Here is a 27,082-nt window from a genome sequence, read left to right as displayed (position 1 = left end):
AAGGATATTATTGGAATTTTAGTGTACTTTATTCTCATATTATTGTTAGCTTGACTTTGTTTTAATCATTCCTCGAAAATTTCTTAAAGACCTCTTTATTCTTTTGTTAACGAGTAATATTCTACTAGAGGAAACTTGTTAGATTTTATTATATTTATACCTATATCTAATCCCTAACCTTGTCCATTTTCATTCTACTCTTTTGGAATGATACCCATCTTATCATTTATCCCTTCTAGTTTCCCCCATATTTGAGTGTATTTTCATAACTACATTTGTCCTTTCCTCGACCAAAGGTTATTGTTCATAATATGGAGTTTTCCACATTTGTCCTAGCTCTATCTCTACTATATTTAGTGTATGGAGTATTTGATTTCATTTTGAATGGATTATTTGATGTAGGTCCACCACTATTCTCAGTACTGTAAAGGAAGCAATGACTTTGGTAAATTAAGCTTCCAATGTAGTAATTTTGTAATTAATATGTACATATTTTCTTAGTACCTTCAATATGTTTTAATAGCCATATTTATTTCGCAAAATTTCATAGGAAGTCCCTTTCTCTTTGGATATGTTACCATGTTCATGGGTTCTCTTGGTTAAGGGAAAATTCTTCAAAGGATGATTTTGGTCGTATGGATCGTTATGCCTTTGGGAGGCACCTACAAGACTCTAACACTTTTGTGAGTACTTTTATCTATTGCCTCTCTTCCTCAATCAAATGATTTAGTGTATAAACCCTATAATTTTCTTCTAACCATTAGCTTGGTTAGGGATTGAAATTGGTTGGTTAGGGTTTTTATTTGAAACCCTAAAGTTACATCTCTTAACTTTATTCTTCCAAGCCATGATAATGCTCAATATTGCATATCTTTATAAGTCCTGTTGTTTAATCCCTATGTCCTTTAGGCGCTAGCTATGGTTTACAAACCTTAAAAAATTACAACCATAGGAATGGTTCAAGACTTGATTCCAAACCCTAGGTACATATATTAATCTCATAGATTTAAGAAGATAAATCTTATCAACAAGGATTATTTAATATTAATGATGATGATTTACTTACCAAGATCATTCGGTTAGCTTTCCAAAATACTCAAAACCTTAATGGCTTGTAGACTTTTAAATTAAGTAGGAAAAAAATGCCAATTTGTTCAAAATTAATCGAATTTTTTCCAAGTCCAAGTCAAAGTGCTACTTTATCATGCCACATAAGATATTAAATTAGGGTATAAACTAAAACAACTATATATTTCAACGACGCATTGACACAACATTATTTCAACTACATTTAGTATTAACAATTTATTACATGTCTCCATATAAGAAAACACCTCATGTTTAAATTTGTGAATTATTATCCATTTCTTGGTATTATTATTTATTTCACATGACTTAGTGTTGGGCTCTTGATATCACCATGTGAAATATAATCTTGGGATGTTTTTCCTTTCTTTTTATTGTTAGTTTGTTGCGTGGGTGTGATTTTGTAGATCCTTTTTTAATATGTGGAAACTTTTCCCTTCTCCAATTTAGGAATATTACAATTAATGTTACGAGATTGCAACATTCAAATTTGAAACCTTCTGCTTCAAAATTTGTGAGTGAGGGTTTCTATTCCAGCAATGTTGACCGTGACTTGCACTTGACAAAAAATGCAAACACAAGGACAAGAACTAACAAAAGAAGAAGCACAAATTTACCACAAGGGGGAAACTTGTTACTAAATAAACTTGAGTTATGGTGAGGGTAGTGGCATTGACCCTTTTTCACCTACCAATAAATCTCCCATTGACAATTTTGTGCAACACTTTAATTGTCTCTAATTCTATGTTTTCTAGAAAGAAAGTAAGTGGGTAGGATTTTATGTTCCTTAGAGTAAGAAAAAAAATTATGAGCAGAAGCCCATGAGTATGTGAAGGTGAGGTGTGGATAGTCATTGTTTTTAATGTTTTTACACTCTTTTGAAGGAAAACAATTTCTATCAATATCACTTTTCCATCTAGAGAATTTAGCATCGATTCAGTCTCCATTGTATGAACAACTTCCCATCATGTCTTTATCAATAGCTAATTAGGATATGGTATTCTATAAAGAATTTTGAAATATAGGAATCAACTCGTCAACAACAACAATTAGAAATTTCTTAATTGTATCATATTAACTTGTAAGTGTTGGTAAATTCATGGTATGGTGGATCATAACAGGATGCATGTATCTATAAAATGAGGTCTAATTTTGGACCCCAATTTTTTTTTTTAACTTTTTATTGGCACACCTCCATTTTACAATAACCAAAATTAGAATATCACCTTGAACATGTTGAATCAATTGCCATAGATTGATGGTTTAGTATTTATGTTCTTGTCTTTTGTTGTTGTTCCACATTTTTTCTTTTTAGAGAAACATGTTTGGACCTTCAAGGATAGTACAATTAAATATTATGAATGGGCTATATGTAGTTTTCTTGTTATGAAACCAGCTCACAAAAAGATAGAAAAGATAGATGAACGCCTTCGAATTCAGCCTCTTTGAGGGGGAAACCTCCTTTACATTACACAAATGAACAATTCTTTGATGATACAAACGACAAGACCTCCTTTCTATAGATAGGAGTATAAGGGGTCATAATATAATCAGAGTTGAAATAACAATAATAATGTAAGGGCACAATAATAACAATAATGGGCTTCTATGGGGCACAATAATAACAATATGGGGGCTACATGGGTACAACAATATAGTAAGGGGGTTGTACTAATAACAATAAGGGGTTACACTAGTAGTATAGGGACCTAACATGCCCCTCTCCTTCAAAAAGTGTTGTCCTCAATGCTTGAGTAGTTCTTGATGCTTTTGAATAAAATTCTCATCCTTCCATGTGGAATCTTCAGTGAGTAAGTTCTTCCACTTGATGAGGTGTTTTGAAATTGATTGATTCTATAGCTGTTGACTTCTTGGTTCTGTGAATGCTTCAGGTTCCAATATGATTTTTCCTTCCTTGTCAAGTTCTGGAAATATTGTTGGAACTAGGATCTTTGGAAACTTTTGAATGAGTTCCCACCCTGCTTTTCCACTCTTCCATTCATCCCTTGCTTTGTTTATCAAATTTGGTTGGATAATTATACCAACCTCTACCATTTCTGCAACCATATGTTCAATTTCACTCCTTTGGGCATATGGATATCTGTAAGGCCTGACGTTTGGAGGAACACTTCCTGGAATAAAATGAATAGCATGATCATGATCACGAATACGTGGGAGACCTTTGGCAGTCTCAAATACCTTGGAATCATTATCCAAGACTTTTTGGAGATCTGGAGAAATACATGATTTCGATGTGCAAATCATTAGTAAACATAATTGTCCAATTACGCCTCGTTGTTCTTTCTTTAGAAGCTTTGTCATTCCATTAGAGCTGATTATCTTTCCTAGTTTCCCTGTGATACCCGTTAATTCAACTTCCTTTCCTTCCAAAGAAAATTTCATAAAAAGTTCTTCAAAATTAGAAGCTATTGTACCCAAGGATTGTAGCCATTGGACTCTTAGTACAACATCAGTACCACCCATTGGAACAGAAAGCATTGGGCTATTCAATACATATTCTCCCATGGATAGCTTGATATTATGGCACTTTCCAGAGCAATTTATGGTTCCTCCACTTACAACTGTCACTTGACACTCTCGTGTTGGATATAGGAAGCAATTCAATTCCTTGGCTATCTTACAATTAATAAAATTATGGATACTACCCGAATCAATCAACACTATTACTTTTTTATTCTTGATATGTCCTTCTATCTCTATAGCTTGAGGAGTGGTAATGTCGACGAATGCATTACAAGATATGGTCAGATTCATTTCTTCCTTCTCTCGAGTTGGTTCCTCGTGAGTATCCTTTTCTTTTGATGTTTCTTGATACTTTTCTTCTCGATATTTCACTACTTGAACCTTCTTCTTCTTGATATGTCCTTCTATCTTGAGAGTTTCAGGAGTGGTAATTTCTTCCAATGCTTTACAAGATATGGTCAGATTCATTTCTTGATGCTCAATGTGATCTTTCACTTCTTGAACATTTTTCTTCTTGATATGTCCTTCAATATTGATAGTTTGAGGAGTGGTAATTCCAGCCAATGCATTACAAGATATGGTTGGATTCATTTCTTATTTCTCGATGTGATCTTTCACTTCTTGAACCTTTTTCTCCTTGATATGTCCTTCTATCTTGAGAGTTTGAGGAGTGTTAATTCTTTCCAATGCTTTACAAGATATGGTCGGATTCATTTCTTCTTTCTCTGGGGTTGGGTCCTGGCGTATATCCTCTTATTTTGATGTTTCTTAATCCTTTCCTTCTTCCTCTTCATACTCTATGTAAAATAATTTCTTCTTAGCACACTTATGACCTTTAGTGCACTTACTATCACAATTGTAACAAAGCCCTTTTTCTCTTTTTTCTTCTAATTGTTGTGGTGTAAACCTTGTATGTTGTGGAAGGTTAGGAGAAGAAACACTTCCATAATTATAGTCGTGAGTGGTGGGATTCCTTGTTTCCATAATTTCGCTTTCAATTTTTCTTGCCCACCTGAATGCCTTCTCCAATGAATCAGGTTCCCAAAGACGAACCTCATGTTGAATGTTTTCCTTTAAAGTACCTATGAAGACATCAATCCTTTGCTTCTCTAGAATATCATTTACCCTTATATTCAATTTTTGAAATTGCTCAATGTGTTCTGCCATTGAACACTTTTGTTTGAGATTTATCAATTGGTTAAAGAAGGTGTTTCTCTTTGTATCCTTATAATCTGCTATCATTTCCTACATGAAAATTGACCACGTAACAAGTGGTTTACGAGAACAAAGCCCTTTATACCATAAAAAATTGATTCGGTTCTAAATATGAAGATGCAATATGTACCTTTTGTAACAGTTGTACCTCATGTAGATCAAAATATTTCTCCATTTGTAGTACCCAATTTATGGATCCTTGCCATTAAACTTCCTCATATCGCATTTTCTTGATTTTAGGAGATCGATCTTGAATGAATATAACTCTGTAATTTCAGCTCTTCCAATTCTAAAATTGTGACTTGCGGTAGCCCTCTATTCGCTCTTTTTAATGCCACCACTCTGATCAAAATTGGATTCTCCAAGAAAGAGTTATGCACAATCTCCCAAGATGACCTAATTATATACCTTTTCAGAAGAGCAAACTTGTATGAAGTGCCACGTGTCACTATTTTGACCTATCGATATGAAAACTATACACAGGAAACTATAGTATGTCCTCTTTCTATAACGTCTTACAAAATTTCAATATGATGCTCAGAGAGACAGTTATGATGATTTTCCCAAGGTGACCTGTTTGGAATGTAATTCAGGGGTCTGCAAAAACTCTAACTTCCTCAGACTATATCTCTGAAAATATAGCAAGACGGGATCTGAAATTTGGACCCGAGGTTTAGCATGAGTTTGTATCAATTTTTATTTTTATTTTTTTTAATTTTTTTTTTCACTTCTGAGACATCACAGACAAAAAGCTATAGCGAAAATTCCACGATGGCCTATTTGGAGCAGCGAAACCCTAGAATCCAAAGCTCTGATACCAAATGTTATGAAACCAACTCACAAAAATATAGAAAATATATATCAACGCCTTAGAATTCAGCCTCTTCGAGGGGGAAACCTCCTTTACATTACACAAATGAACAATTCTTGGATGATACAAATGACAACACTTCCATTCTATATATAGGACTCTAAGGGGTCATAATATAATCAGAGCCGACATAACAATAATAATGTAAGGGCACAATAATAACAATAGTGGGCTTCTATGGGGCACAATAATTACAATATCGGGACTACGTGGGTACAACAATATAATAAGGGGATTGTACTAATAACAATAAGGGGTTACACTAGTAGTATACGGACCTAACATTTCCATTGAAATCATAGACTTATCATAAAGTGTTTTTGGCTTAAGCCTTATTATCATTACTTGGACTATGGTTGAGGTTCATAAGAAAATAAAAATAAATTCTGTGATAGGAATGTAGACTCATCAACACATTTAGGAAATGGAAGCCTAATTATGGAGATATTTTGGATATATCCATTATTATATACATCATAGTCTTCCAATGGTTGTCCTTTGGAGTAGACCAATGGTCACCGTAGAAATGACTTTCTCTTTCCTATTCTGGACATCCCTTCACTCCATTTACCTAGTATGGATACCTTCAAATCTATGTCATTACCATTTTAATTGTTTTATTTATTTTTAATAATTTTTATGGTTTTCATGGAACATTTAACATTAAACAATTCTTTGTGCAACTGGAAATGATTACTTCCATTTGACCACTTATCTACATTTTTTGAATTACAAATTCCATAGTAGTATTCTTAGACGATTGTTAACATAAAGATATGCAAGAACTCATGCTCTAAAAATTTTATACACAACATATATATACTTGTGGTACATTATTTGGCACAAGAATGTGACATTCCTGTGGTTTTTGTTAATAGGTGACCAACATTGAAATAAGTTTAGTTGCTAGATCTCTGAGAGTATATCCTCATGCTCATGATTATCACGTAAATTCTATTTCAAACAATAGGTACAATAAGTCCATTCTCCTTTTAAATCTTGAGCATGTTTGAAGATAAATATACATTTTCAATTTTAAAGATATAGGGGCATATACTTTCCAACTATTGCCCTAGTTATTACATATTTCTAGACTCTTCGTGCCTACAAAAAAAATACTTTCAGGGTCTAGTGTTTTCATTAGAGGAAGTAAAACTCTTTTATATCATATTTTTCCATGGCATTTCATTGGAAATTAAAAGGACCAAGTGATCAATTATTTTTTTGGTTCTATGTAAATTTTAAGCAATTTTCTTATCTGAAATTACAAGGAACACTATAAGACATGCATGAACGAGAGTCATGATTATGTAGTTATTTTTTACCATGTTTTCAATGGCATCGAAGAGCTTTGTAAGCTCATTTAAAAAATGCTTGATATCTTTGTCAAGGATGAACCTTCTAAAAAATTTCTTGCTAGTAAAGGTGCTTTGATTAGATTTGTTTGCCTCATAATTGCACACTAAATAGTTGGATATTTCTAACCTATCATAATATAAATAGGCTCCTCAACATATTCAACCCTAATTGTCTGAAATATCATATTAAAAGGAATTATTTTTGTGAGGAAGCTAACATGTTTGATTTTTATCCATAAAGGTATGAATTTGGAATACAAAACTATTAGAAAAGGAAGTGGATGTTGATTAAGCAACTCATGCATTTTTGGGAACCATTAGTGATCACTTTTGCTCTCTTAATTGTGAAAGGTGGGATAAAAATTGTCTCTATGTAGCTTCACTCTCATATGATAAAGTGATTTTTATACATGAGAAAAAATTTGGGATTGAGTTTGGTTCTAGAGAATTGCAGTTCTTGAGAATTTGAAAGTTGTGATGACCTTGCAAGGTCATACTGCACATGTGGTAATTTTATGTTTACATATTTTGACTTCTTTAAATATTCAAAATATTTGAGTATGGTTTTACAATCCAAAAGTGTTAACTCGGCCTTATTTTGGGTTCATCATAAGAGCGTATACGGATGAGTGCTAGCATCCAAATATATTAGGGCTATCTTGGTTTTTGAGAAGAAAATTTCTCACAATGTAAATGAATAAGAAAGAAGAAAATCAAGTGGGTATATTTGGTGAGATAAGTTGGGAGGCCGTGTAAATGACATAGTTTATAATAGATTCCAAAATTCCATTTGTTGGACATATCTCACATTTTTGGTGGGTATGTGGATATAGCATGCAAAAAGGACACCATGGAGTACAACCAGTTAAGGATGGAATTATTTTGCTTTTTGGAGTCACAAAGGAAAAGAAAGGCCAAGATACAACAAATCAATTATTATGTTAATAGGAGGTTTACTCCTTGTGGATCCCAAGGATCATGACATTTTTGGGCATGTTACATACACAGATGTATGGGTAAACATAGGATTTTCTATGATGCAATTTTTCACCCAAGTACGATAGTTTATTTATTATATCTTGTCTGTTTATTTCCATTTGTTATCACAAGGTATCTAGAGCCTCAACATTTTTGCATGTAACTTAGATGGCATGCAACTTAGAATGTTTCCTTGTCCCACACTATTCACTTTGGTGTGTTCTAGTTTGGTAGGAAAATCCCTAGTGTTCTAATTCCATTCTCATATTGTTTTAGTTGTAGTTATTTCCTTCATCAGGTTGCTCATATTGTTCTTGTCGCTCTTGTTACCTCAACATGCTAGACGTGTGAGCTTCCCTTAGAGATCCTATTGTGAGTTGTTAAGTGATATGTATCAGTAGTTATACCATCTTAGCATCAATAGACACTTCCCTGTCCTTTTTCGATTAGTTGAAGTCAAAAAATATATATATTTATATTTTTAATAACACGTTACAAAAGGTAGGGGCACATGCCACTAGTGTTAGAAAATTGATGGTAGAAATTTAATTTTAATCCAAAAAATTTAATAGTGGTCAAATATGAAGCTTTGAGATATATCTCAAAGTAGTTATGTAATTTTTAATTTTCAATTTAATTAAAAACCAACATAGATCCATGTTAAGCTCCTCTATGAGGCAACCAAACTTGTCAAATTTCTTTACATGTACATTTATTTTAAAGTGAGAAACTTGAAAATTGGTTTACACATAGAGAGATGTGATTAGTGTGGACTCTTGGTAGGTTTTGGATTAACATGAATCTCTAATTTGATTATTATTTAGGCCATTACAATATCATGAATTAACATAGATCTATGTTGGTTATTATGTGGCTAGGCGTCCATATTTTTATTTAATTATCAATAATTATTAGGTAGATGACAGACATTTAACATGCATAGAATACTCTAGAATATTCCTAGTAAGAAACAAATTTAACTTATGCCCATTTTTTCTTCTTCATTAGATTAATTGAGTTATATTTTTTTAACATGTAGTATTGATAAGTCATAGTATTGAAAGAGTATTATAGATTAAGAAACATAATAAAAATTTATCAAATCTCCATAATTAAGAATATTATCCCATATTTTTAAATATATAATTATATTTACCTTATATATATATATATATATATATATATATATATATATATATATATATATATATATATTGTTGGAAATAATACTGAGAGGGGGGGGGGGTGAATCAGTATTAACAGATCAGTAAAAACTTTCCAATTTCATACTCAGAAACATATACGCTACTTCAATTAAGTGAACCCGCGTGTACACGCTACTGTGTCTAATGAAACTCGCGTATATCCAGAGATCTTATAATTCAGTTAGCTTAATCTTCAGTAAATGCATCAGAACATTATTAAGAATATTAACAGTAAATAGGTGCAGAATAACAGAACAGAACATCACACAAGAGCCACACACATGAACACCATGATATAAGGTGGAAACCCAATGTGGGTGAAAACCACCTGCTGCAATTCGTCTCGTTCTCTTTAATAAGAAAACTTCTTTTACAATATACTGGTGCAGTCCTTTACCAGTATGCAGGCTACAACCTGCAGAGGGCTACAACCCTCTCTCGTTTTCCAACTACTTCTGGAAGGGAGCTACAACCCGCTCAGCTCTTGTACTAGCCGATCCATTTACTAGTATGTAGGTGCTGACCCTACAACCTTCTTTCCTTCAGGGACCACATTTCATCAATTTTCAGACTGGATCCAAGAGTACAAAACAAACATTACCGCAATACAATCATCAACTTAAACTTGCATCATAATTCATTAAACAACCCAATACTGAATCACTGAAACCCTGTCATCAAGAACACAGAACCCAAACCAGAGCCCAGAACTCTGCAACAATCACCAGAATCAGCAGGAACCTGAAATATCAAATCTTATTATGCATACGCTACTTCACTGTACCAAAACCGCGTGTATACGCGCTTTCACCAAAGGCAACCCGCGTGCAGATCTAGAAATAGTTTCTTATGCCTTCGCTGTCAGATCCGACCCTTGCCAAACATCCTGAACAGATAAACAGTAATACCAGATCTTCTCACTTCGTCAGACACACATTGCTTACTTCTTTGCCTAATGATCTTCTCCTTATATAGCCTTAGGCCCTTCACAATACCATGAGCCAAAGCCATAGCAACACAATACCATCAACTTCAAAACTAGGGATCGACACGCCCGTCGAGACACCATGGTCCGAAACCATAGGCACAACTTCCAAGGACTAACCGCCACGGACCAAAGGTACTTTTCCACATACACGCGCTTTTACTGAAGCCAACCTGCGTGTACACGCGACTTGGGCTTAACGAACCTGCGTGTATGAACTTTCTTGCCATGCTGTACTAAGATCTGTCCTCTGATTAAGTTGCCATCACCTGTACCAACCTCTGAGCACCTGTACCAACCTCTGAGTGAGTTGCCATCAAGGACAACACTTGAATCATAATGCCAACATATATATATATATATATATATATATATATCTATATATATATATATATATATATATATATATATATATATATATATATATTAACATTTAAAATTAAATTATAAATAGATTGTCATAATATAAATTGAATTTTTTTAAACATGTAATTATATTTAACTTATATATAATTTTTTTATAATTAATAATTATTATTATTATTAAAGATTAAATTATAATTTTGTTAGATTAAATTATTAATAGGCTATAGTAGTATGCAATTGAGTTGAGTTCGATTCTGAATGCATGAACCTACATATCCACAATAATTGATAGCTAGGTACTCAATGGACATTATGATAATAATTACGGTAAGACAAGTATAAAAGTGAATATGGACATTAGAATAATAATTATGGTAAGACGAGTATAAAAGTGAAGAGATAGGAAGATCGAAAGGCATTAGGGCATCTTGTAGTTTTTCTTCCGCCTCATTTCAGGTATCGTTGGTCACTTAATATTTGAACATTTGAAGTGTCAAAATGGAAGGTAGAGGGGAAGAGGATCAGAATGGAGGGATGTTGAAATGGAAGGTAAAGGAAAAGCAGTTTTTCTTCCGCCTCATTTCAGGATTCATTGGTCACTTAATATTTGAACATTTGAAGTGTCAAAATGGAAGGTAAAGGGGAAAGAGGATCAGAATGGAGGGATGTTGAAATGGAAGGTCAAGGAATAACAGGATCAGGACGGAGGAGTCGAAGTAGAAATTCTGACCATAGTAGATAGTTGTGAAGAAATTCGTAGTTGTGGAGGTTTGTCGTTACACCAAAACCCGCAGGTGTTGGTAAACGTTCCAAACTAGTAACTAGGATCCCTAGGGTGGAAATTACGGATTCCATAGAGGTGCGGTGATTCTTCCAACACCCCCATTCAAATGCAACTCGGTGGAATCGAACCTGGGTCCAAGCTCTAATACCATGTGGAGGTTTGTCATTACACCAAAACCCACAGGTGTTGGTAAATGTTCCAAACTAGTAACTAGGATCCCCAGGGTGGAAATTACGGATTCCATAGAGGTGTGGTGATTCTTTCAACAGTAGTGAGAGAGAAGATATTGTAGCAGAGGGTGCATTGCCAATTGCTCCAAAGAATCAACATATTATAAAGGAAGCTGCCGAGATAGCGAATGACAATGAGGTTCAAGAAATTCAAGGTACTCTTGTTCGAGAACCAGTGGACCAGAAATCCTCTGAACCAACACATGCCTTACCTCTTGTTCCAGAGAATCTGTTGGTAGTAAAAGAAGATATCGAGATTGGTAATGAGGAAACTATTCAGATAACCCATGAAGAGTCAGTGGACCAGCGGACAAACAATGATAATGATGAGACAGACAATGATCAAACTAGAAGTGTGGAGGATGAGGTAGTAGAAATACTAGGTACTAATTTCCTCATCTCGTTGCAGAACAATCAACAGAATGGCAATATACAGAAGAATTGAGAGAAGAAGGGAGGTACATGCTACAGCGCAAACCGGTTGGGAAATTAGTGATGCGCTGATAGCTATGGCTGAAAGGCACAATAGATCCTTAGGCAGGGGTAACGGTTTATGGAATCTGTATGCTTTGATACTAGAAGGTCATGAGCTGGCTGATGATGAATTATTAGTCGGTTTACGGAATAGCCTGGGGAATATGTATGCTCTGATACTAGAAGGTCATGAGCTGGCTGATGATGAATTATTAGTCTATTATTAGGCTGCAAATAGAAGGACACAGGCTCTTGTCGAATTGTGGGCAGAATCTAATCATGAGGTAAACGCTCTGATTGAGCGCGCTCAAAATGAGCGATGCAGATTTGAGCGACTCAGAAGAGAAGGAGCATTCCGTACCATAAGCATTTCTAAGCACCATATATATAATAATATTATTATCACTTCATCCTATCCAATTTTCAAATTCGATTTTAAATTAGAGGAAGAGGCATCTCAAGTTCAGTGCGGCCACCTTTACCATCGCCCCTGCATTTCAAAATGGCTAGATTATAACAGTACCTGTCTAGTCTGTCAATTCCAAATGTAGGTAGTCGTCGTGAGTGAACCTAATAGAAATATATATTTAAATTGGATATTATGGAGCTCCACCTATTCTATATATTGTTAGGAAACAATGTTTTTGGCTAAATTTTCTCCTTGTTTGAATTAGAATTAGATGGGTTTGTTCGTTTTTCTTCCTCATAATAAATATTGTTCTTAATTGAAATTGGATCATTTGAATTAATGTTTCTTTTCAATGTAAGTTTGAGGTTCATGTTACTTATTTTATTTCTAGATTATGTTTTCTTTATGATTTTGGTGTAGCTTTTTTGTTGAGTTGTATTTTTGCTATGTACTATGTGTCAAGTGCTACTTAATACCTTGCATTTGGGATTTTTAAAATTATGAATTTTTACATCAGTGTTTTAAACAATATAATTACATAGGTTTCCTATGTACATGTCAATAGTCAATTGTGATTTATTATGACCTATATATAGTAATGTAGTTGTAAAATTAACGATCTAATAATAAGACATGTGTAATAGTGATATTTTTTATTATTAGATTATAAGCATTTACATTATGTTTAGTAAATATAGCTTTTCCAGGTGTGACAATTCCATAGTTAGACAACTTAATTACTAAATATTTAAAATCAACATTACTGTATGGTTCATTATATTCCATTTAATCTAATTTTACTAGGATGCTTTAAATTATTTTCCATTATGTATCCACTCAAACCTAGAGCTGTGGGAGTATGGTGTTATGTTACACTAGTGTAACATTACTTTTCATTTGTAAGCACACTCATAATACAATGCACTGGGAAAAAAAAATTGAGAGCATCATCACCACTTGTTCACTAAAAATAATGATAATTGGTTATTGTATTTTATGAAGGAGTGATGAATACTCTCTCCATAACTAGAAATGAGGAGCCTTAATTGTATTTTATGGATTGATTATGGATTGAGCCATAATTATTCTCTCTATTATTTAATTTTGAAGTTGTATCTATAGTATCTATTAATTAGGGAAATTGAATTAGGTTATTTTATAGAGTCAACCTCCCTCAACAAAGGCATGTCCGCCTATAGACACTTCTCTTCATTGAACTCTTGTCTCCTCATTTCAAAGAGTTAGGTAATATTATAGTCCACAAGTTACGATAAACCACAGTGATATTTTCAGCATACTTTTTGAGATGCATTCAAATGAAAATTACAATGGAAAATAAAGATAACAATGATAGTGATGTGAAGGGTTCAATGCTATTTCAATGAAGAAATTTAGGAGCTACCGAAGAAAAATAATTTTGGTGCTAGTGTAAACATAGTGTAGAGTCTCCGTGTTTGCACAGTGATCAGGATTCGATGCAAGCACGGTGATGAGGTTTAGGTTTTATCGCAGTGGACAAATTTGGGTGCTATCTTAGGGAGTAAACTCTGTGTTATCACAGTAAAGACGGTTTGGTGCTCCCTGCTATCTTGTATGCTATCTCAAGATACAAGTTAGGTGCCATTGCAAGGACAAAAGTTGCATGTTGCCTATTTGGTGGCATGATTATGGTATTGATTAGGTGCTGACATAGGCTTAATTAAATAAAATTAGTAACTTTTAATAGCTTGGTTAGTTGTGTTTTGGATGGATCCTTTGATGGGACTTATCTTATCATTTACTCATCTGATTATTTACTCTTCCTAGTTTTTATACATCTTTTTTTGTATTTCCCTAACAACATTTGTATTTTATTCAAGGAAAGGTTAGTGTTCATAATATGTTTTTGTTAGATCTACCTCTATCATCATGGGTGAATTAGTTATTTTATTTCTTTAGGGTGTATTCTTTGATGGAGGTCCCACTCCATTCACACTATTGCTAGGGAGATCAACAAGATCACTATTAAAGATAAATTTCCCATTCCTGTCATCATGAATTATTGTATGAATTGCATGGATCAATTCACTTCACCAAGTTGGATCTTCATTTTAGATCAAATCATAATGAAGACTAAAGACATTCTGAAAACAACATTTATAACTTACGAGGGTCTTTATGAATTTTTGGCCATGCCTTTTGGCCTTACCACTTCACTTTCTACATTTCAAGTTTTGATGAGTTCCATTTTCAAACCCTTCCTTAGAAAATTTGTGTTAGTATTTTTTTGATGATATACTAATCTATAGTGTTCAACATGTTGATAGGGTGCTCCAACTATTGGAGGAAAAACAATTATATGCAAAAAGCTGCAAATGTGAGTACAAGAGGAGGAATATATGGGTCATATGTATCTCATGAAGGAGTTAAGGTAGACCCTAGCAAAATTAAAGCCATTAAGGAATGGAAAATCCCCATATCTATAAAGCATCTGCGAGGATTTCTCAGGTTGACATGGTATTATTGCAATATTGTTAAGAATTATGGGAGAATAGAAACACCTCTAACAACATTATTGAAGAAAGATGCATTTTCATGGACTCCAGAAGCAATGAAGGCCTTTGAACATCTTAAAGAGGAAATGTGTCAAGCACCAATCTTAACTATGCTGTACTTCACAAAACCCTTTATTGTGGAATGTGATGCCTCGGGAAATGGACTTGCTGCTCTTTTAATGCAAGAAGAAAGACCCATTTCTTTCAAAGGTCGTCCAATCAAAGGAAGGTATTTAGACAAAGCTATTTATGAGAAGGAAATGTTGGCAATACTACATGAACTTAATAAATGATGACCCTACCTAATGGGAAGACACTTCAAGGTAAATACAAGTAATGGTAGTCTTAAATAATTTTTATAACAAATATTATCTTCAGAAGAGAATAAAAATGGGTCACAAATATGTTGGGTTATGAATTTGAAATCATCTACAAGAAAGGGAAGAAAAATGTTCTTGCAGACACACTCTCAAGAAAGGATGAGGATGTGGAAGCATTGATTTGCACCATTTCTATTATCCAACCAGATTGGATAAATGAAGCAAGGGATGAATGGAAGAATGACGAAGAAGTATAATGGGAAGACACTACAAGGTAAAAATGGGTCATAATAGTCTTAAATACTTTTTATAACAAATATTATCTTCAAAAGAGAAGAAAAAATGGGTCACAAATATTGGGTTATGAATTTGAAATCATCTACAAAAAAAGGAAGAAAAATGTTGTTGCAGACACACTCTCAAGAAAGGATGAGGATGTGGAAGCATTTCTTTCGATTATCCAACTAGATTGGATAAAAAAAGCAAGGGATGAATGGAAGAATGACAAAGAAGTGTGGGAATTCATTCAAAAGTTACAACAAGATACAAGTACATCTAATACATTTAGTTGGAAAAATGATTCATTATGGTACACAGATCACTGATACCTCTATAATAATTCCCAACTCAAACAAAAGATTCTTATGGAATTGGACACCTCTCCATTAGGAGGGAACTCATGATTTTTAAAAAATTACCACACGGTTAAGAAGAAATTTTTTTTGGATGGCCTTAAATCTTATATTCAAAATTTTGTGGTATAATGTTTGGTTTTCCAACAAAATAAAGTTGAAACAATTAAGATCCCATGGATATTACAATCTTTATCCATAACAAGTCACTCGAAATTTTTGGGCATAATTATTTTCTTGTCTGGGTACTTAGTTAGCTCATAGCTCATCTTATCATCCTCAATCTGATGGGAAAACTGAGATAGTAAACAAATGTTTGGAAGGATATCCTTGTTTCTTTGTATCTGATAAACGACACAATGGGTCAAATGGTTACCTCTTCTTGAATGGTGGTATAACACTTCCTTCCATACTACAGCAAAAATGACCCCATTTATGGCACTTTATGGATATCATCCACGATCCATCACATTATATTTAAGAGAAAATTCTAAGGTTCAAGTAGTGGAAGATCACATTGAGAATCAACAAAAAATTTCTCCAAATCGTAAAGGATAACCTCACTTTGGCGTAGAATAGAATGAAAACAACAGGAAGATCAACATTGCAATGAAAGAAGTTTTGATGTAGGTGACTGGGTATTTCTATGCCTACAAGCATATAAACAAATGTCTCTCAAGCAAGCTAATAAGGATAATAAATTATCACCAAAGTATTATGTTCATACAAGGTGTTGTGAAATATTGGTACTATGGCATACAAATTGGAGCTTCGTTCAGTTTCCCGAGTGCACCCAATTTTCCATGTTTCATTCTTAAATAAGGCTATAGGTGACAAGCTCCCAATTCAAACAATAGTGCCAAAGCTTGAGGAGGAAGGAAAAATCATATTCGAACCTGAAGCAGTCATAGAAACAATAACTCAACAGTTATAGAATCGAGCAATTTTAGAGTAGGTCCCTATAATACTAGTAATTCCCCCATTACTATTGTCATTGTAGCCCTTATTGTTATTGTTGTGCCCATATTATCACCATATTGTTATTATTGTACCCCATAGAAACAAACTATTGTTATTCTTTTCCCTTATATTATTATTGTTATGTCAGCTTTGATTATATTGTGACCCCTTAGACTCATATATATAGAAATGACGTTTTTTCATTTGTATTATCGAAGAATTATTCATTTGTTTAATGTAAAGGAGGTTGCCCCCTTGAAGAGGCTGATTTTGAAGTCATTGATATATATTTTCTTCTACTTTGTGAGTTGGTTGCATAAAATTTTGCATCTAGCCTTGTGCCATTTTTTTATTCTAATTTTTCACCCATTTTTACATCATTTTTGCGCCATTTTTTTTTTGCATTTTCTTGCACCATTTTTTAGTCCAATTTTGCACCATATGTTGAATCTGATTTACCAAAAAAGAAATCATCAATTTTTGCATCCTATTTTACACCATATTTTGCATAATTTGTTGCATCCAATTTAGCATCATTTTTAACACCATTTCTTGCATCCAATTTTTCATCCTTTTTGAGCATCCAAATTTACATCTAAATTTGTATCCTAAGTTGAACCATGTGTTTCATCCACCTTTGTATCCCATTTTCTGTCTAATGTTATGTTCAATTTTCACCCATTTTTTCCATCTACTTTTGCATTTATTTTTTCCATCTACTTTTTCATTTGTAACCACACTTATAATATAATGCACTCTGAAAATAAGATTGAGGTCATGATCACCAATTGTTCACTAGAAATAGTGATAATTGGTTATTGTATTTTATGAACGATTGATGAATACTCTCTCCATAACGAGAAATGAGGATCTTATAAGACATTAGAAAAACCATTCTTGTTTTTCTTGCTTATAACCACCGTCACCCGGTTTAGACTACTCCACTTGATGGTGTACCTGTTTTCGCTTTCACTTTGGTTCTAACTACTCCCGCATCTAATGCGGACTACTCTGTTTCAACTACTCCCCTCACTGGTACTGCTACCACTCATATAGTGTCTCACTTTAATATCTCCCTTTATAGTAAGAGAATCAAGACACAAGATACATTACGCAGGCATACTGAGTTACAAGCATAACCCTCTCATGTGTTGAATAACAAGAGCTAAGGAAAATCTCTAAGATAATGGAAACAAGACCATCGTTCCTCATGGGACTCCTACACCAAACATTGTGAGGTCTAGTAGGGACTTCATACGTGAGAGATCCGCTTTGTTGGTGGGTCCATGTAATATCACTATCTAAATTGTACTAGGGAGAGCCTCTATACTACATGCATGGAAAATTTTGTTAAGAAATGATAGTATTGGAATTTTAGTGTAATTTGTTCTCATATAATTGTTATCTTGACTTGGTTTTAATTACTCCTCGACAATTTCTTAGAGACCTCTTTATTCTTTTTTTAACAAGTAATATTGCGCAAGAGGCGGCTCGTTAGCTTTTATTATATTTATTCCTATATCTAATCCCTAACCTTGTACATTTTCATTCTATTCTTTTGGAATGTTATCCATCTTATCATTTGTGCCTTCTAGCTTCCCCATATTTGAGTGTTTTTTCCTAACTACATTTGTCTTTTCTTCAAGAAAAGGTTATTGTTTATAATATGGAGTTTTCCACATTCATCCTAGCTCTACCTCTACTATCCTTATTGTATGGAGTATTTGATTTCTTTTTGAATGGATTATTTGATGTAGGTCCACTACTATTCTGAGTATTGCAAAGGAAACAATGTCTTCGGTAAATTAAGCTTCATATGTAGTAATTTTTGTACCATAAATATTTTTTAATAGCCATATTTTTTTCGCAAAATGTCATAGGAAGTCCCTTTCTCTTTGGATTTTCTAGCATGTTCAATAGTTCTCTTTATTAAGGGAGAGTTCTTCAAAGGATATTTTTGGTCATATGGATGTGCTTTTAGGAGGAACCTACAAACCTCTAACTCTTTTATGAGTACTTTTATTATGAGAGCCAAAACCTTATGAGTACATTTTATTGTTTTCATTATAAAAAATGTTGTTCTTGAATCAAATTGGATCATTTGAATTGGTGTTTCTTTTTTATGTAAGTTTGAGGTTCATGTTCTCCATTTGGTTGCATGATTATGGTATTTAATAGGTGCTTACCTAGGTTTAATTAAATAAAATTAGGAAGGTTTAAAAGCTTGGTTAGTTCACTTTTCTATATATTCTTTGATGGGTACGATCATTTTTGGGAGAATTATTTGAATGCCATTTTTTTTATGGATGATTATGCCTTTTGGAGTAAATTTGTTAGTAGCTACAATCTATGTAGGGGAAACTAATAATTTTATAAGTACTTTTGTTTTCAGATCCAAACCATATTAGTACTTTCTATTTTTTTCCTAATAAAAACATATTGTCTTGAAATCAAATTGGATCATCTGAATTACAGTAGTGACATAGGATTAGTAAAATAAAATTAGGAAGGTTTAATAAATTGGTTAGTTCTCTTTTAATGTTTGGGTGTTGCTTCCGTGTAAAGATATTAGATATTTTTCCCATAGTTACTTACTTCATTACATTTTCCTATTAGATGATATATGCAATATATATGCAAAAAATCTTCTAAACATTTTAATGTTTCATGACAAAATGATTTTTTGCATCATCTTGTATGTTTGTTTGGATTAGAATTTTTGAATTACTTTGTTCTTGAAAATGTTTGTTTTATTATGTGAATGTTTTAGTGTCCTATTAATTGAAGTGGAAGAGATCTCTCTTATGGTCCCTAGCTTGGGTTCATAGAAAAAAAATCAGTTGCCATTGATATTTACATGTATTTGGATTATGAAGAGTCATTGTACATTATCAAGATTTGTGTCAAACCCTTTAAATGTGAAATTTCTAATTCATTATAACTAATCATTGAAATGCATTATAGTTATTGTACATTATCTAGCATTTATGGCCTTTTATGAGGCTTGGAATGCAAATTGTGAAGTGCTACAAAATGAAAAGTAGAAGTTAATATAGCGCGTGAGGTCTAATAATTGCATCAAGTCCTTGTAAGAAAGCTGCCTTAACATAAGAGTTAAATGTGATGATACATTGGATGAATGTGCAGTGATATATCTACTTTATTTGTTTCTTTTGTCTATTTTATTAGTGCATGTATACGGATATACTTTGGTGAAATTCACTATGAAAATTCCCCTAGTGGATTTTTCGGCTTACCTTATATACCAACGCATGTGATCCTAATATAGGGCTATTCTCCCTGTTGTTTAATTGTGAGGTAGTAGCTCTAGTATCCATTAATTATGGAAATTGACATAAGTGATGATAGGTGGGAAGTATCTATAATACTGGAGACATCAATTACATCACTATATTAATGCTCCTAGGGAGACCCTCTATACTACATGCATGTGCACTTGCATTGATAAAGGCTAGTGTTGGAATGTTATCATAATTGATTCTCATATATTTGTTAGTTTGGCTTTCGATATAATCATCATTGGCCAATTTTTGGATGACCCCTTTATCACTTTGTTTCCTTGTAATATCTTGTTATAATGATTAGGGTTGTTCTCTTTTATGTTATTGTAGTTGGCCATATGGTGTTTTTTATAGACAGTTCTACACCACTGTGGCTAAATAAAGGAATTATTGGTCCCATCGATTGCGAAACATCCCTCAATAAGAGGGAGGGGAACCATTATCTATGTGATTAATATATCTTGTTTTGGATGGGATATACACTATAGGCTTCGGAAGGATGATATTCGGTGATGAAAAAGACTAGAAAGTATTGTTTTATTTTGTAGAGAGGAGTCCACCACCTCATTTTAATCATCTTTTAAATCATAATATAAATGAGACTAGCAAGTATTTCTTTAAGTGGTAGATTTCAAGTGCGTGTTGTCCTTCAAATCTAGGAGATCCTTCCATTTTATCATCAAGTACTATGAAAGGAAACTCTCATATACTCATTTAACTTTATTTCAGTTAGTGCAATACGAAACCCTTCACCTAGTATATTATCATTTTGTTCTTGTTGAATGTTTTGGGTAATATTTAATTTCCAATGAAGTAGTCGATTATAAGGAGGTACATATTACCTTAGGATCATTATTTGTTTTGAGGCGCCATATTTTTAGGTGAAATTCCATAGGGAACACCTTTCTCATTTGATGTGTTAACATGTTTTAGGGTTCTTTCACTTATGTGAGAAATTCTTCGAAGGTTAATTTTGATACTCTCAATAGTTATATTTTTAGTCCTGAGTAACTTTGTTTGTAGTTACAATCCACTTCTAGAAGGATTTTTCATAAGAATTATTTCTCAAGAGTGATTTCTCATTAGTTTTTTTGGGCACCAATACTTTTATAAGTACTCATGATGTAAATATGTGTAATAATTTCTTTCTTGTTGAAGACATTAAATAAGAAATACTAAGAAAGGAATAATTTCTTTTATTTTTTTTATTTCCTGATAATAATTTCTATAATCTTTAGTAAATATAGTTTTTTCAAGTGTGACAACTACATGTTTAGATAATTTAATTATGAATTTTAATTATGACAACTACATGTTTAGATAATTTAATTACGAATTTCAATAATGACAACTACATGTTTAGATAATTTAACTACATGTTTAGATAATTTGGACTTCTACAACCTTTCGAATTCCAAATGAATTTTGGAATTACACATGACTTTTGGTATTACATGCCTTTTGGACTTCCATGAGTCTTTAGTTCATATATGACTCTTGGAGTTCCAATTTTTTTTCTTTACAATGAATATAATAATAAATCACCGCTTCCATATCAACTTGTGATGAGCCTTGACATACAACTATATTTTATGACAGGGACTAATAGTGACTTACGACATGGACTTTCTCTAGTGGTGACATGCATGCCAACTGCATCTTCATTCTTCATGAAACTGCAATTGTTGACGTTCTCCACCCTATAAAAGGTCCCTAATCAAATGGTGTCTTCAATTGTTTGTTCTTCTCACCCGATATTCCACATGTATGCTTGCAACGATGTTTATAGAAAACTTGTATCTTCAATCACAAACAACGAGCAACTATGAGCCTGAAAATCACCTATTCCACTAGGTATAAATAAATTTTAATTCAATACTCTTAATAGGGACGAAAGTGGATCCTAGGTGCATAGGTTCACTTTGAAATGCTTAAGGAATGAAGAGGGAATTATTTGGTTCTTCAACGTCTACTCATGCACTCAACAGAGGGAAACAATTAAGGTAGGTCATATGGCGCAAGTTCGAAGGATGAATGGGAAGGTTTCGGGCTTCCCAAGTGTGTTGTGCAATCAACGGAGAAGGATGGTGTAGGGAACACTCCTAAATTTTGAAGGATAAAGGTTTTAGGTCTTCAGATGGGCTTATGTGCTTAAGAGGCCCAAGATGGCACATGGTGCAAGTCCAAAGGCTAAAGGGAAGAGCTTCATTCCTTCAGAGTGAACTCATCCACTCTAATGATATAGAGGGTGCATGAAACATTAAGAAAGGATAAAAGGTGAATTTTAAGGCCTTCAAGGTGTACTTTCACGCTCAAGGAGGGCACACTTCTTCGAGTAGATGGAGTGCACTCAAGGAAGACTTGGTCATTTCTAAAGTGTATAGATTGGAGAAAGGAAGAACTTGGAACTGTTATTTTTTACTATTATGAGATCTACTAGACATTGATTCAATGATAAAGAGAAGGTGCTTATTGGTTCATCACAAAGTTAGTTTTATAGGGTTGATGATATCGGGTTTGGGCCCAACCCTAGTGTCTTAGGACCCTCTTGTGTATTTGTATCTCTATTTAGTTCAGAGCACTTCTAGTTTCTTACATTCAACTAGAGAATAATCCATCAAAAGATGTGATTGCAACCTCTACCTCATCTCTCTCATGGTAGCATGAATAGAAGGATTTACAACAACAATTCAAAAGTATTATCTTTATGATTTCTTGGAATAATATTTGTGTTAGTCATATTATGGTCATGTGCTTGTTGTAGCTTAGGAATTGTTTTATTCATTAGATTAGAGTTTTGAAATAGATTTGATAATGTTAAAATTCAACTCATCTATTCCACTACTAGTTTCATTGTGTCAATAATAAATGGGTATTTGCATGTGATGATTGTAGGGTTTTATGGATTTTTAGGTAAGGGAACCTTCACCACCTCCATCTTAGACTTCCTCACATTCTCTTGTGAACCCAAAATTCTATCCTAAAAATTATTTTCGTGAGACCATTTTCAAGGGATCATCGAGAGAATCCCTCCTTGTGCAAAATATTCCTTCAAAAGGCTGTGAGAATGGCTAGGGGATTTGGCCACCTTTCACTAATCTAACCATATCTCCATCCACCTTTCCATATTTGATGCTTTGTATCTGATAAACATGTACAACGGGTCAAGTGGTTGCCTCTCACTGAATGGTGGTATAACACTTCCTTCCATATTGCAACAAAAATGACCCCATTTATGGCACATTATGGATATCATCCATCGTCCATCACATCATGTTTAAGAGAAAACTATAAGGTTCAAGCAATGGAAGATCACATTGAGCATCAAAAACAAGTTCTCCAACTCTTAAAGGATAATGTCACTTTGGTGCAAAATAGAATGAAACAACAGGCATATCAGCATCGCAGCGAAAGAAGTTTTGATCTAGTTGAATCGGTATTTCTATGACTACAACCATACAAACAAAGGTACCTCAAGCAAGCTAAGAAGGATAATAAATTATGACCAAATTATTATGGTTCATACAAGGTATTGAAAAGTATTTTTTACTACTGCATACAAATTGGACCATTATACATCCTTCTGAGTGCACCGAGTTTTCCATCTTCCATGCCTAAAGAAGGCTATAGGTGATAAATTCCCAGTTCAAACAATATTTCCAGAACTTGATGACGAAGGAAAAATCATATTTGAACCTGAAGCAGTCATGGAAGCAAGAACTCAACAACTATGAAATAGACCAATTATCAGAGTATCTCATAAAGTGGAAGAACTTACCCATTGAAGATTCCATAAGCGAGGATGGGAAGTTTATACAGAAGCATCTAAAACTACTCAAGTGTTGATGACAACACTTTTTTGGAGTGGGGCATGTTAGGTCCCTACAATAATAGGGTATTACCCAATTATTATTTCCATTGTAGCTCCTTATTGTTATTGGTGTGCCCATGTTGTCCCCATATTGTTATCATTGTACCCCATAAAAGCCCACTATTGATATTATTGTGCCCTTACATTAATTTTTTTATGTCAAATCTCATTATATTGTGACCCCTTAAGCTCCTATGTATAGAAATGAGGTTTTTTCATTTGTATCATCCAATAATTGTTCATTTGTGTAATGTAAATTATGTTGCCCCCTAAGAGAGGCTAATTTTGAAGTCTTTGTTATATCCCTTATTCTATTTTGCGATTTGGTTGCATAAAAACACCAACATCATCATGGAGTTCCAAGTATTGTATCTCTCAAACCTACTCCAATATCAATAGCTCAAGATCAAGAAATTGGAATACGAAGTGGGAAATTAGGAAATTAAGTTGGAAATCATGAGACTAGGTTCTAGAGAATAAAATATGTGTCTTTTTATTTATAGGTTCTGAAGTATGATGAAGTCCTAGATAAAATTAATTTTGATAAACAGAGACACATATTAGTGAGAGAGTTTTTTACTTGTGATTTTTTTTCTTTATCGTCCAACAATCACTTAGAAAAATGTTGTTGTTGTGCGACATAGAAATGACAGGTTTGCATCTTCCACTAGAAACGATTACTTGGTAGATACCTAGAACTTAATTCAGTTTATGAAGATTCAAATTCCACCTAAATAAGAAGGAATAATATGGTTTTTGTGTAAAGCCCGGATTTGTAAGAGTTAATTATTAGAATGTATATTGTACACCTTAGTAGTGGATTGATTAGAAGCCCAATATAATACTTTGTCCTAAGAACTTATACTCTCAATTTCTAGCTTCTAGTATACTTTGTTGATTCCAAGTGGATCTTCAAAGTTTTTGTTCGAGACTTTTGTGGCACACAAGATAGCATGAGGGAAATTTAAAAGTTCTTCCTTTTGTTGGTGGTTTACAATTGGATTGCCTAGCTTGAGTTAAAATATGCACTTTGTTATTACTCTCAATGAATATTTGTTGGTTGGATATTTCCTTTAGTATATATATATTTTTTCAACCTCCTACAGAACTTATTTTTCTATTCATGGGATGGACCACCTAATTTCTTGTTCTCTCATGTAATTTGGAGGTATGAAATTAATATCAAATACAACACATATTTATTCTATTTATAAAATATGTGTGTTTGTTGCAATGTTAAATTTTTAATGAAACGTTGCTTATATTTGCAACATCAACATAATTGATCTCGACTTATTTTATTGAATTTTTTTGGAAATGATTGTATCACAAACTATAACCATGTAGAACTTGGAATAGATCAACCTTTACATTTAGTTGCATCATCCATAGGTTATATCTTGAGAAAAAATACAACTACCTTTTGAGTTCAATTTTTTTAATTGTACATACAGTGTCATGTATGTATGGAGAATTATTTAGTGCACAACATCATTACCATTCTGTAAGTATTTCTTTTAATTTTTCATGCACTCAAAGTTTCCTATATCAAAGGAGAATTATTTAGTACACAACGTCATTACTATTTTATAAGTAACTTATTGTAATTTTCTCTCCCACATATTTATTCCCTCGGTATTTATCTTCAACTCAATGGATAATTATTTGAATATCTAATTTTCAGATTCACAAGCCTCTGAACAAGTGACTTCACATCAAACAATGCCTTAACATAGCACCAACCATTTAATTTATATGGTTGTGCTACTTATGTTAAATTTAGTAGAAGATAGTTTATTAATTATTGCATATATATTAATACTATGTTTATTAGTGAAATAATTGATAATGGATCTCCATAATTAAAAGTGAAAAAAGTAATGATGAAGTGAAATTGTATTTCCATAGTTCGAAATAGAAATTTAGGTTCAAGTCAAGATGGATGCTTTGTTCAAATAGTCTGGAATATTGGAGGATTGAATAAATTGTACTTCATTGCAGTTATGAGATATGCATATTGAGATTGCTATTGAACATTTTAGGGGATATCCAAGATTTGGAAGTTTGACATTATACTTCTACAAAGGCCATGAAACATTGCAAGTGTTAATGGTGTTCAATGGTGCTAATAATATTAGGTTGAAATTGTCATAAACCCTAATGGGGTGGTCACTTGTAATGTTTCAAAAATGGTTAGAGATGTTGGTATTGGAATTAATAAGTCTTACTTGTATCTTTAATTTCTTACCATACTATAAGATCCTAATTGTATATGTATTGGTTCTTGTGGTGTAGTGAAAATATCTACATGTGTGGAGTGTGGTTGAAATATTCTAATTCTGAAAATAGTTAAAATATTGCCTATCTTATACTAAAGCTTGAAATATTTATGTATAAAAAAATTGAGTAAATAATATAATGAAATTACTATTATAAATATATAAATTATTTTGATATGTAGATATATATTTTTAATAAAATTTTATAGATGTTTCAAATATTATATTATAAAATATGGTTAATCCTCTAACCACGTCTCTATGGTAATCATAAAACATCACAATTCCTCTAGTTAAAGGAGCACAAAATATGACAAATTCTTTAGTTAGGTATATAACATGTCATTAGAATTTATATCTATTTACAATGTCTTAGTATTTCATCTAAAACTAGAACTATAAGACAGCTTCATAGAAATTTAGGTGAAAACCTTAATTGAAAAATGGTTTATGTCCATTATGTATTACTTGAAATCCAAATTATCACTCTAACCTGAAAATAAACTCTATAGTAGGGTTCTTCTTATTATAAGGGTCACTAAAATGGCCATATAATATTCCATACCATAATTCATAGATTAGAATGCGTTATATAAATAATCATACTATTATATGGTATTTTTCTCTATATATTGTCTCCTTCTTAAACATGCAAAAACCTTGCTTGCATGGTTGAGGTGTTAATTTTTTGAGGAACTTCAATTTATAAATTTCTTTTAGATAGTTATATATTTCACAT

Source organism: Pinus tabuliformis, chromosome 1_1, assembly GCF_031772625.1.
Source record: "Pinus tabuliformis cultivar Carrire ecotype Pingquan chromosome 1_1, CPIR1, whole genome shotgun sequence".
In the NCBI taxonomy this organism is placed as follows: Eukaryota; Viridiplantae; Streptophyta; class Pinopsida; order Pinales; family Pinaceae; genus Pinus; species Pinus tabuliformis.
The sequence above is the reverse complement of the archived record's forward strand: the minus strand, read 5'-3'. Positions refer to the sequence as shown.